The sequence below is a fragment of the Tamandua tetradactyla genome, chromosome 23 (assembly GCF_023851605.1).
Source record: "Tamandua tetradactyla isolate mTamTet1 chromosome 23, mTamTet1.pri, whole genome shotgun sequence".
Lineage (NCBI taxonomy): Eukaryota > Metazoa > Chordata > Mammalia > Pilosa > Myrmecophagidae > Tamandua > Tamandua tetradactyla.
This window is the reverse complement of record NC_135349.1, coordinates 38,040,199-38,051,800: the sequence shown is the minus strand read 5'-3', so window position 1 is coordinate 38,051,800 and position 11,602 is coordinate 38,040,199.

Genomic DNA, 11,602 nt, shown 5'->3' with positions numbered 1-11,602 from the left:
TGTATCTCTTCAGCTCCAATTACCCATTATCTTACCTGTTTCTACCTCCTGCTGGACTCTGTTACCAATGACATATTCCAAGTTTATTCTCGAATGTCCGTTCACATCAGTGAGACCATACAGTATTTGTCCTTTAGTTTTTGGCTAGACTCACTCAACATGATGTTCTCTAGGTCCATCCATGTCATTACATGCTTCATAAGTTTATCCTGTCTTAAAGCTGCATAATATTCCATCGTATGTATGTACCACAGTTTGTTTAGCTATTCTTCTGTTGATGGACATTTTGGCTGTTTCCATCTCTTTGCAATTGTAAGTAATGCTGCTATAAACATTGGTGTGCAAATGTCCGTTTGTGTCTTTGCCCTTAAGTCCTTTGAGTAGATACCCAGCAATGGTATTGCTGGGTCATATGGCAATTCTATATTCAGCTTTTTGAGGAACCGCCAAACTGCCTTCCACAGTGGTTGCACCATTTGACATTCCCACCAACAATGGATAAGTGTGCTTCTTTCTCCGCATCCTCTCCAGCACTTGTCATTTTCTGTTTTGTTGATAATGGCCATTCTGGTGGGTGTGAGATGATATCTCATTGTGGTTTTGATTTGCATTTCTCTAATGGCCAGGGACATTGAGCATCTCTTCATGTGCCTTTTGGCCATTTGTATTTCCTCTTCTGGTAGGTGTCTGTTCAAGTCTTTTTCCCATTTTGTAATTGGGTTGGCTGTCTTTTTGTTGTTGAGTTGAACAATCTCTTTATAAATTCTGGATACTAGACCTTTATCTGATGTGTCATTTCCAAATATTGTCTCCCATTGTGTAGGCTGTCTTTCTACTTTCTTGATGAAGTTCTTTGATGCACAAAAGTGTTTAATTTTGAGGAGCTCCCATTTATTTATTTCCTTCTTCAGTGCTCTTGCTTTAGGTTTAAGGTCCATAAAACCGCCTCCAATTGTAAGTTTCGTAAGATATCTCCCTACACTTTCCCCTAACTGTTTTATGGTCTTAGACCTAATGTTTAGATCTTTGATCCATTTTGAGTTAACTTTTGTGTAGGGTGTGAGATATGGGTCTTCTTTCATTCTTTTGCATATGGATATCCAGTTCTCTAGGCACCATTTATTGAAGAGACTGTTCTGTCCCAGGTGAGTTGGCTTGACTGCCTTATCAAAGATCAAATGTCCATAGATGAGAGGGTCTATATCTGAGCACTCTATTCAATTCCATTGGTCGATATATCTATCTTTATGCCAATACCATGCTGTTTTGACCACTGTGGCTTCATAATATGCCTTAAAGTCAGGCAGCGCGAGACCTCCAGCTTCGTTTTTTTTCCTCAAGATGTTTTTAGCAATTCGGGGCACCCTGCCCTTCCAGATAAATTTGCTTATTGGTTTTTCTATTTCTGAAAAATAAGTTGTTGGGATTTTGATTGGTATTGCATTGAATCTGTAAATCAATTTAGGTAGGATTGACATCTTAATATATTTAGTCTTCCAATCCATGAACACGGTATGCCCTTCCATCTATTTAGGTCTTCTGTGATTTCTTTTAACAGTTTTTTGTAGTTTTCTTTATATAGGTTTTTTGTCTCTTTAGTTAAATTTATTCCTAGGTATTTTATTCTTTTAGTTGCAATTGTAAATGGGATTCGTTTCTTGATTTCCCCCTCAGCTTGTTCATTACTAGTGTATAGAAATGCTACAGATTTTTGAATGTTGATCTTGTAACCTGCTACTTTGCTGTACTCATTTATTAGCTCTAGTAGTTTTGTTGTGGATTTTTCCGGGTTTTCGACGTATAGTATCATATCGTCTGCAAACAGTGATAGTTTTAATTCTTCCTTTCCAATTTTGATGCCTTGTATTTCTTTTTCTTGTCTAATTGCTCTGGCTAGAACCTCCAACACAATGTTGAATAATAGTGGTGATAGTGGACATCCTTGTCTTGTTCCTGATCTTAGGGGGAAAGTTTTCAATTTTTCCCCATTGAGGATGATATTAGCTATGGGTTTTTCATATATTCCCTCTATCATTTTAAGGAAGTTCCCTTGTATTCCTATCCTTTGAAGTGTTTTCAACAGGAAAGGATGTTGAATCTTGTCAAATGCCTTCTCTGCATCAATTGATTTCCAACTTCATTCCTTTATGATCCGAGAAAGTGTTGTGTATGATTTCAATCTTTTTAAATTTGTTAAGACTTGCTTTGTGACCCAGAAGATGGTCTATCTTTGAGAATGATCCATGAGCACTTGAAAAAAAGGTGTATCCTGCTGTTGTGGGATGTAATGTCCTATAAATGTCTGTTAAGTCTAGCTCATTTATAGTAATATTCAGACTCTCTATTTCTTTATTGTTCCTCTGTCTAGATGTTCTGTCCATTGATGAGAGTGGTGAATTGAAGTCTCCAACTATTATGGTATATGTATCTATTTCCCTTTTCAGTGTTTGCAGTGTATTCCTCATGTATTTTGGGGCATTCTGGTTCGGTGCATAAATATTTATGATTGTTATGTCTTCTTGTTTAATTGTTCCTTTTATTAGTATATAGTGTCCTTTTTGTCTCTTTTAACTGTTTTACATTTGAAGTCTAATTTGTTGGATATTAGCATAGCAACTCCTGCTCTTTTCTGGTTGTTATTTGCATGAAATATCTTTTCCCAACCTTTCACTTTCAACCTATGTTTATCTTTGGGTCTAAGATGTGTTTCCTGTAGACAGCATATGGAAGGATCCTGTTTTTAAATCCATTCTGCCAGTCTATGTCTTTTGATTGGGGCATTCAGTCCATTAACATTTAGTGTTATTACTGTTTGGATAATATTTTCCTCTAACATTTTGCCTTTTGTATTATATATATCATATCTGACTTTCCTTCTTTCTACACTCTTCTCCATACCTCTCTCGTCTGTCTTTTCGTATCTGACTCTAGTGCTCCCTTTAGTATTTCTTGCAGAGCTGGTCTCTTGGACACAAATTCTCTCAGTGACTTTTTGTCTGAGAATGTTTTAATTTCTCCCTCATTTTTGAAGGATAATTTTGCTGGATATAGGAGTCTTGGTTGGCAGTTTTTCTCTTTTAGTAACTTAAATATATCATCCCACTGTCTTCTAGCTTCCATGGTTTCTGCTGAGAAATATACACATAGTCTTATTGGGTTTCCCTTGTATGTGATGGATTGCTTCTCTCTCGCTGCTTTCAAGATCCTCTCTTTCTCTTTGACCTCTGACATTCTAACTAGTAAGTGTCTTGGAGAACGCCTATTTGGGTCTAATCTCTTTGGGGTGCGCTGCACTTCTTGGATCTGTAATTTTAGGTCTTTCATAAGAGTTGGGAAATTTTCAGTGATAATTTCTTCCATTAGTTTTTCTCCTCCTTTTCCCTTCTTTTCTCCTTCTGGGACACCCACAACATGTATATTTGTGCGCTTCATATTGTCCTTGAGTTCCCTGATACCCTGTTCAAATTTTTCCATTCTTTTCCTGATAGTTTCTGTTTCTTTTTGGAATTCAGATGTTCCATCCTCCAAATCACTAATTCTATCTTCTGTCTCCTTAAATCTATCATTGTAGGTATCCATTGTTTTTTCCATCTTTTCTACTTTATCCTTCACTTCCATAAGCTCTGTGATTTGTTTCTTCAGTTTTTCTATTTCTTCTTTTTGTTCAGCCCATGTCTTCTTCATGTCCTCCCTCAATTTATCGATTTCGTTTTTGAAGAGGTTTTCCATTTCTGTTCATATATTCAGCATTAGTTGTTTCAGCTCCTGTATCTCATTTGAACTATTGGTTTGTTCCTTTGACTGGGCCATATTTTCAATTTTCTGAGCGTGATCCGTTATCTTCTGCTGGCGTCTGGACATTTAGTCAGATTTCTCTGGGTGTTGGACCCCACAGGTTGAAAGATTTTTCTGTGAAATCTCTGGATTCTGTTTTTCTTATCCTGCCCAGTAGGTGGCGCTCGTGGCACACGTTTGTCTACGGGTTCCACCAGTAAAAGTTGCTGTGGGTCCTTTAACTTTGGAAAACTCTCGCCGTGGGGGAGGTTCGGCAGCGGAAGCGGCTTGGAAGAGTGCCAGCCGGCCGGGGGTCCGAACGCGGGGGTGGTCGCCGGCTGCCGCAGCCCGAGGGGACTGCCTGCCCAATTCTGCCAGCTGGCCTGGGAAGGAGGAAGGGAGGGACTCCGGCCACTTGCCGTCCCGCCCAGGAAAGCCCGCGCCCCTCGGCGATCTCACCGGAGCTGGTTCTCCCAGACAGTCAGCCGTTCCAGGATGGGGTACGCTGTCCCTTTGATCTCCGTTGTGGCTCTGGGAGCTGCTCTGTATCGTCTGCACTCCCCCCAGTAGCTGTTCTGGAGGAGGAAAGGTGAGGGTGGCAAGGCTGTCGAGGCCGGTGGCGGAGGAGCCGGTGAAGGCGGAAGAGGGCACGGTGGTGGTTGGAGAGCCGCCGGAGCAGGAGGAGAAAGGGAAGGATAAGATGGCGGATGGAGCGCCGCTGGAGCAGAAGGGGGAAGAGGGAGAGGAGGGCGGGCTGGCTGGCGGGGCGTGAGTGCCGCGCCGGGCCGGCGGACAAAGAGGGAGAGGAGGGCGGGCTCACTATACTGTTTTGATTACTGTAGCTTTGCAATAAGTTCTGAAATTAGGACTGGTGAGTCTTCGAACTTTGTTCTTTTTCAAGATGGTTTTGGCTATTTCAGGCCCTTTGCCTTTCCATATAAAAAATTTTTAGCACAATTATATTCATACATTATACAGTCCATCCAAAGTGTACAATCAATGGCTCTCAGAATAATCACAGAGCTGTGCTTTCATCACCACAATCAATTTTAGAACATTCTCAGAGTTCCAAAAAGAAAACCCCCTTGCCTGCTGATCCCCTAATTTGTTCTAATTCATGGAAAAGAATTCTTGTATTTGTACTATTAGCCACATCATCATCCACAATGGGTTCACCATGATATACAATTCCTTGTTTCATCCCCTAGATTCCCTTCTAGTAAAACTCACAACCTTAAACTTCCTTTTAAAAATAATTTACTTTTTATTGATATATATTATATATTCACATACCACCTAAATGTCTTTTTTCAACCACAATCACAGGTATGATTCAGTGCTATTATTGACACATTTAATAATAGGTTCCCATCACCACTATCCATTTTCAAACATTTACAATCAACCTTATTAAAAAATTCTGCACAAATTAAGCATCAGTTCCCTATGCTGTATCCTTATTCATTCTTTTGTGTAACCTACATTCAGATATTAACTCCATGAGTTTGTTCATTACATTTAGTTCATATTAATGAGATCATACAATATTTGTCCTTTTATGTCTATTGCACTTAACATTATGTCTTCAGCATTCATCCAAGTTGTTACATGCATCAGGACTTCATTCCTTCCTAGAGAAAAATAATACTCCATTATACGTATATACTACAATTTGTTTATCCATTCATCGGTTTTGGACACTTGGGTTGCTTCATCTTTTGGCAATTGTGATAATGTCACTATGAATATCAGTGTGATAATGTCTGTTTGCATCCCTGCTTTCAATTCTTCTGAGTATATACCTAATAGCGGGATTGCCAGATCATACGGCATTTCTATACTTAGCTGCCTGAAGCTGTCTCAGGACTGTCTTCCATAGTGGCTGCACCATTTAACATTCCCACCAACAGTGAATGTATTCCTATTTCTCCACATATTCTCCAACACTTATAGTTCTCTATTTGTGTAACAGCAGCCATTCTAGTAGGTGTGAAATGGTGTGTCATTGTGATTTTGATTTGCATTTCCCTAATAGCTAGTAAAGCTGGTCATCTTCATGTGTTTTTTTAGCCATTTGTATTTTTTTCTTTGGAAAAATGTCTATTCATATCTTTTCCCATTTTTAATTGGGTTGTTTATCTTTTGATTGTTGAGTTGTAGGATTTCTTTATATATTTTAGATATCAAACCTTTATCATAAATGTATTTTCCAAATACTTTTCTCCTCTGAATAGGCTGCCTTTTCACCTTTTGACAAAGTCCATAGAAGCAGAAGAGTTTTGAGGAGGTCCCATTTATTGTTTTTTTCTTTGGTTGCTAGTACTTTGGGTGTAAGGTTTAAGAAACTACCACCTGTCACAAGAGCTTGAGGGTCCTGCCCTACATTTTCTTCTAGCAATTTTATGGTCCTGGCTTTTATATTTAGGTCTTTGATCTATTTTGAGTTAATTTTTGTATAGGGTGTGTGCTGCTTTGAAAGGATTATGTACCCTAGAAAAGTCGTGTTTTAATCCTGATGTGTCCTGTGGAGGCAGCCATTTCTTTTAATCCCTATTCAGTACTGTAGATTGGGACTTGATTATCTCCACACTCAATTGTGGGTATTCACCTTTGATTAGAGGGAGATGTGACTCCACCCATTCCAGGTGGGTCTTGATTAGTTTTAATGGAATCCTTTTGTAAAGGAAACATTTTGGAGAGAGCCATGAGAACCAGGAGAGCCCATGCAGCCAGAGACCTTTGGAGATAATGAAGGAGAACACCCCTGGGTAGCTTCATGAAACTAGAAACCTGGAGAGAAAGCTAGCTGACGTCGCCATGTTTGCCATGTGTCTTTCCAGTTGAGAGAGAAACCCTGAACTTCATCAGCCTTTTTGAGTGAAGGTAACCTCTTGTTGGTGCCTTAATTTGGACATTTTTATAGTCTTGCTTTAAATGGGACATTTTTATGGCCTTAGAACTGTAAACTTTCAACTTAATAAATTCTCGTTTTTAAAAGCTGTTCCATTTCTAGTATATTGCATTCTGGCAGCTTGAAAACTACAACAGGGTGTGAGATAGGGATCCTTTTTCATTCTTTTGGGTATGGATATCCAATTACCCCAGGATCATTTATCGAGGACACTGTTCCATCCTGATTCAGAGACTTGGGAGACTTGTCAAAGATAAATTGACCATTGATATGAGCGTCACATCAGTGTGACCTGAACTCTCAATTTGACACATTGATCAATATGTCCATCTTTAGCCAGTTCCATTCTGTTTTGACCACTGTAGCTATGTAATGTGTTAAAGTTAGGAAGAATAAGTACTCCATCTTCATTCTTCTTTTTCAAGATGTTTTTGACTATTTGGGACCCCTTATCCTTCCAAATAAATTTGATGACAAGCTTTTCCATTTCTGCAAAGTGGGCTTTAGGAATTTTGATTGAAATTGTGTTGAATCTGTAGATCAATTTGGGTAGAATTGGCATCTTAATGACATTTGGTCTTCCATCCATGAACATGGAATGTCATTCCATTGATTTAGATCTTCTTTGCTTTCTTTTAGCAATATTTTGTTGTTTTCAGAATACAAGTCCTTTACATCATTGGTTAAGTTTATTCCTAGATATTTGATTCTTTTAGGTACTACTGTAAATGGATTTTTTTTTCTTGATTACCTACTCGAATAGCTCATTACTAGTGTATAGAAAAACTATTGATTTTTGCTCATTGATCTTGTATGTCGCCACTTTGTTGAACTTGTTTTATTAGCTCTAGTTGCTTTGATGTAGATTTTTTGGACTTTCTAAACATAGGACAGTGTGAAGTATTGTAAATGAAAAAAGGTCATAAAGATTTGCACCTATGTTTTCTGATAATCTTCATTTATATATGCTCCTCCAAGTCTCTCTTTCCTGTATTTTCAGCTGGTAGAACTTCCTTTTGTATTTCTTGTAGGGCAGTTGTCTTTTTATCGAACTTTCTCAGTTTCTGTTTATTTGTGGATATTTTAATTTTGTGTGACAGTTTGCCAGATAAATAATTCTTGGCTGGCAATTTTCCTCAATCAGTGTCTTAAATATATTGTACCACTGCCTTCTTGCCTCCATGGTTTTTTATAAGAAATTGGGTCTTAGTCTTACTGGGCATCCCATGTATGTGGTGAATTGCTTTTCTCTTGCTACTTTTGGAATTCTCTCCTCAGTCTGTTTAGTATATGTGTCTTGGAGTGGGTCCATTTGGACTTATTCTATTTGGAGTACGCTGTGCTTCTTGTATATACATATTTTCCTTTGATGTTTGAAGCTCTATGTACCCCCAGAAAAGATCCGTTTGGTGTAGGCATATTGTAGGTGGGACCTTTTGATTATGCTATTTCAATTGAGATGTGACCCACATCATTCAAGGTGGGTCTTAATCCTCTTACTGAAGTCCTTTATAAGAGGATAAAAGACAGGAAAAGGCCCCAGAGAAGCTGAGAGGCAAGGACACACACAGAAGCTCAGAGAGAAAGGCACTGAAGCCTGAAGCTAGAAGTAATGAGACCCAGGAGAGAAGGACCAGCAGACTTCACTATGTGCCCGGCCCTGTGACAGAGGACCTGAGGAACACTGGTAGCCATTCTTCTGGGAGAAGGTACTATCATGTTGGTGCCTTGATCTGAACATTTTCACAGCCTCAGAATTGTAAACTTGCAAGTCAGTAAATCCGTATTGTAAAAGCCAACCCATTTCTGGTATATTGCATTTTGTCATTCTCAGCAGACTAAATAATGTTTTTTACAAGAGTTGGGAAATTTTGGGCTGTTATGCCCTCAAATATTCCTTCTGCGCCCTTTCCCTTCTCTTTTCCTTCTTGGACATATGATGTGTATATTTGTGCATTTCCTGTTGCCAATCATTTCTCTGAGACCCTGCTCAAAATTTTCCATTCTTGTCTCTCTTTTTCTTTTGTGTATTTGAATTTGGATGCTGTGTCTTCTGGCTTGTAGATCCTCTCTTCTGCATCTTCAGATCTGCTTTTCTGTGCCTCTAGTGTAGTTTTAATTTCATCTATTGTTGCTTTCATTCCCATAATATCTGTTATTTTTCTTTGCATGCTTTCAAATTCTTCTTCACGCTCACCCAGTGACTCCTTAATATTCCTTATCTCTTTAGTTCTCCCCTTGAATTGATTTAGGAGATTTGTTTGAACATCTTTGATTAGTTGTTTCAAATTCAGTATCTTCTCTGACTTTTTTTTTTTTGTATGTTGTATAGTGGGGACCACTTTTCATTCTTTTTCCACGTGACAATCCCATTATTGCAGCACCATTTGTTGATTTTTTTTGGGGGGGGGAGGTGCGGGAGAGTGCATGGGCTGGGAATTGAACCTGAGTGTCCCGCATAGCAGGCTAGAATTCTACTACTGAATTACCCTTGCACCCCCTCCCCTGACTTTTTAATTTGTTCCTTTGGTCCATATCTCCCAATTTCTTATTATGGCCAGTCATTTTTTACTGTAATTTGGGCATATGATTATCTTTATGGGCTTATTTGAAGGTCAGTTTGTCTCTCATCTAGTATTTTGTTGTTGATTGAGTTTGTGTTAAGACTCTTCTATGACAGTTGGTTCATCAGTATTTCCTAGCCAAAACAGGGCCAGGTATCCATGCAGAGGGTACAGGCCAGATCTAGTGGGTCCTGGCAAAACGGTCAGGGAAGACTCCTAGAAGTATTTTTTTCCCTTCTACTTTCTGAGACTGCACTTTTGTGACGTGCCCAGCTGATCAAGCTGTTCCCCTCAGCCCTTCTAAAGGCAGGTATTTTTGACCCTTTGCCAGTTCTGCCTCTGATGTGGTAGAAACAATTGTGCATGGTGCCTGACTAGGATGGAATAAAACAGTGGCTACCGTGGTCTAAGTTCATTGGCCACAGCTAGATCAGTAATGGGCTGTGTCCCCTTCTGTACTTCGGGCAGAGGACTCTGTGGCTGTCCCCATCAGCAGCAGCCCACCAGGCAAGGATTGGACTGCTGGATGCTGCTTCCCTCCAGGGTGGGGGATGGGTACCAGAAGCCACAGCCTGAATTACTAACAGTCTCTGATTGTGGTTTCTTAGTCTCTTTGTCCTGCACTTCCTTGGTGGCTGCACAGAACTCTCCTTGTCTTCAGAGCTCCAGAACCGTTGATGTGGACAGTTTCTGCTTGTGTACTCACTCCTTTGGGGCCTTGTAGCACCCTCCCTGTTCCTCCATTTTCCTGGAAGTACATATTGGGGACATATTTGAAGAGAGTTCCCATAACTTTCAGCACAGTTTCAAAACTGTGACCTTGAAAAGGTTGAGAAGCACTTCTGGAAGGCATTATTGTCTGTTACAGTGTCTTGTGTATAGCATAGAATAGGTCTTTAATAATGGTGCATGCATTTTGAAGACCGTTTCCCAGTCAGTAATACCTAGGCCAACTGTGCGATCTGGTCAAGAATTTAACCTCTTTACACCTTAATTCCTTCACTTGTGAAATGTGAATAATAATATCTAATTGAATATTGTTAAGATTACATGAGGTAATCAAAAGAAAGCTTGCCCCATATTAAGCACTTAGTTAATGCAGCCATTGTTCAAATAAATTGTATTTCAGAGACCATTAAAAAGAAGGGGTAAGGGAAGGGCCATGGTGATTCAGTGGCAGAGTTCTCTCCTGCCCTGCCGGAGACCCAGGTTCAGTTCCTGGTACCTGCCCATGTCAAAAAAAAAATAGAGATGAGGTTGCTGGATTTTCTCAAATGCCTTTTCTGCACCAACTGAGATCACTGTGTGTTTCTTTTTCCTTTCATTCTATTAATATGATATATTAATTTATTTTCTTATGTTGAACCACCCTTGCATTCCTGGGAGAAATTCCACTTAGTTGTGGTGTATGATCCTTTTAGTATGCTGTTGGGTTCAGTTTGCTTATATTTTGTCCAGGATTTTTGCATTGATATTCATAAGGGATATTGGCTGTAATTTTCTTTTATAGTAATATCTCTAATTAGCTTTGGTATTAGGCATCATACAATGAGTTAAATGTTAGTACTTTCTGGTATATATTTTCAGATATACAATATTCAAGCAAATTGTATTTCCCCTACGCTGTATATAGGCTATACACTATACACTGTATAACGAACTACACTTTAAAAAATATCTTTGTATGCATCTTGGTGACAATAACTGTGTATATATATATATATAGAGATATATGTATATATAGTCCCCCTTTTCTTGGAATGACTTCATATTGTTTTATTTTATGGCTGTATTATAATTTATTTAATCGGTTCCCTCTTACTGACGATATTGATATTTTCAGTATTTTTTTAAAAGTCAGGTTTGGGGACACATAGAGTAAAATTTACACTTCTTAGTGTACAATTCTATAACTTTTGATAAATGTGTAGTCATGTAGGCACAATCATGTTATAGAACATTTCCATCACTCCAAAATAGTTCCCTAGCGTACCTGTGTAGACAGTCCCCTCCCTTCATACGTAGCTCCTGGCAACCCCTGATCTGCTTTCTGCTCTTATAATTGCCTTTTCCAGAATGTCATATGAGTAGAATTATGCAGGATATAGCCTTTTGAATTTTGTTTCTTTCCCTGAGCACAATGCATTTGAAATTCATCCAAGTTGTTTCATATATCAGTGGTTGATTCCATTTATCATTGAATAGTATTTCATTGTACACTTATAACACAGTTTGTATATTCATTCACCATTCATGAAATTTTAGGTTGTTTTCAGTTTCAGGCAATTATGAATACATCTACTATTGTGTAGTAGTTTTTCTGTGGACATAAGCTTTTCTTTATTTTGGGTAT